Here is a 2,500-nt window from a genome sequence, read left to right on the forward strand (position 1 = left end):
CCACCCGGGGGGTTCCAGGGTGCTGAGATGGCTGACATTTTGCTCCGCTCACGACGGTCACCGCGCCACACAAGAACAGCCCAAAAACAGGCCAAAACAGCCCAAAAACGGGCCAAAACTGGCCATTTTTGGCTGCGCGAGCGAGCGGCGAGCGGCGAACAGCGAGCGAAGCGAGAGGCAGCACCGTCCCTGCTATACGAAAGCCCCATCCAGCCCTGTGCCACCCGGGGGGTTCCAGGGTGCTGAGATGGCTGACGTTTTGCTCCGCTCACGACGGTCACCGCACCACGCAAGAACAGGCCAAAAACTGGCCAAAACAGCCCAAAAACGGGCCAAAACTGGCCATTTTTGGCTGCGCGAGCGAGCGGCGAGCGGCGAACAGCGAGCGAAGCGAGAGGCAGCACCGTCCCTGCTATACGAAAGCCCCATCCAGCCCTGTGCCACCCGGGGGGTTCCAGGGTGCTGAGATGGCTGACGTTTTGCTCCGCTCTCGACGGTCACCGCGCAATGCAAGAACAGGCCAAAAACTGGCCAAAACGGCCCAAAAACGGGCCAAAACTGGCCATTTTTGGCTGCGCGAGCGGCGAGCGGCGGACAGCGAGCGAAGCGAGAGGCAGCACCGTCCCTGCTATACGAAAGCCCCATCCAGCCCTGTGCCACCCGGGGGGTTCCAGGGTGCTGAGATGGCTGACGTTTTGCTCCGCTCTCGACGGTCACCGCGCAATGCAAGAACAGGCCAAAAACTGGCCAAAACGGCCCAAAAACGGGCCAAAACTGGCCATTTTTGGCTGCGCGAGCGAGCGGCGAGCGGCGGACAGCGAGCGAAGCGAGAGGCAGCACCGTCCCTGCTATACGAAAGCCCCATCCAGCCCTGTGCCACCCGGGGGGTTCCAGGGTGCTGAGATGGCTGACGTTTTGCTCCGCTCTCGACGGTCACCGCGCAATGCAAGAACAGGCCAAAAACTGGCCAAAACGGCCCAAAAACGGGCCAAAACTGGCCATTTTTGGCTGCACGAGCGAGCGGCGAGCGGCGGACAGCGAGCGAAGCGAGAGGCAGCACCGTCCCTGCTATACGAAAGCCCCATCCAGCCCTGTGCCACCCGGGGGGTTCCAGGGTGCTGAGATGGCTGACGTTTTGCTCCGCTCTCGACGGTCACCGCGCAATGCAAGAACAGGCCAAAAACTGGCCAAAACGGCCCAAAAACGGGCCAAAACTGGCCATTTTTGGCTGCACGAGCGAGCGGCGAGCGGCGGACAGCGAGCGAAGCGAGAGGCAGCACCGTCCCTGCTATACGAAAGCCCCATCCAGCCCTGTGCCACCCGGGGGGTTCCAGGGTGCTGAGATGGCTGACGTTTTGCTCCGCTCTCGACGGTCACCGCGCAATGCAAGAACAGGCCAAAAACTGGCCAAAACGGCCCAAAAACGGGCCAAAACTGGCCATTTTTGGCTGCACGAGCGAGCGGCGAGCGGCGGACAGCGAGCGAAGCGAGAGGCAGCACCGTCCCTGCTATACGAAAGCCCCATCCAGCCCTGTGCCACCCGGGGGGTTCCAGGGTGCTGAGATGGCTGACGTTTTGCTCCGCTCTCGACGGTCACCGCGCAATGCAAGAACAGGCCAAAAACTGGCCAAAACGGCCCAAAAACGGGCCAAAACTGGCCATTTTTGGCTGCACGAGCGAGCGGCGAGCGGCGGACAGCGAGCGAAGCGAGAGGCAGCACCGTCCCTGCTATACGAAAGCCCCATCCAGCCCTGTGCCACCCGGGGGGTTCCAGGGTGCTGAGATGGCTGACGTTTTGCTCCGCTCTCGACGGTCACCGCGCAATGCAAGAACAGGCCAAAAACTGGCCAAAACGGCCCAAAAACGGGCCAAAACTGGCCATTTTTGGCTGCGCGAGCGAGCGGCGAGCGGCGGACAGCGAGCGAAGCGAGAGGCAGCACCGTCCCTGCTATATACGAAAGCCCCATCCAGCCCTGTGCCACCCGGGGGGTTCCAGGGTGCTGAGATGGCTGACGTTTTGCTCCGCTCACGACGGTCACCGCACCACGCAAGAACGGACCATAAACAGGCCAAAACAGCCCAAAAACGGGCCAAAACTGGTCATTTTTGGCTGCGCGAGCGAGCGGCGAGCGGCGAACAGCGAGCGAAGCGTGAGGCAGCACCGTCCCTGCTATACGAAAGCCCCATCCAGCCCTGTGCCACCCGGGGGGTTCCAGGGTGCTGAGATGGCTGACGTTTTGCTCCGCTCACGACGGTCACCGCGCCATGCAAGAACGGACCAAAAACAGGCCAAAACAGCCCAAAAACGGGCCAAAACTGGCCATTTTTGGCTGAGCGAGCGAGCGGTGAGCGGCGAACAGCGAGCGAAGCGAGAGGCAGCACCGTCCCTGCTATACGAAAGCCCCATCCAGCCCTGTGCCACCCGGGGGGTTCCAGGGTGCTGAGATGGCTGACGTTTTGCTCCGCTCACGACGGTCGCCGTGCCACGCAAGAACGGACC

Source organism: Musa acuminata, unplaced genomic scaffold, assembly GCF_036884655.1.
Source record: "Musa acuminata AAA Group cultivar baxijiao unplaced genomic scaffold, Cavendish_Baxijiao_AAA HiC_scaffold_334, whole genome shotgun sequence".
Taxonomy (NCBI): domain Eukaryota; kingdom Viridiplantae; phylum Streptophyta; class Magnoliopsida; order Zingiberales; family Musaceae; genus Musa; species Musa acuminata.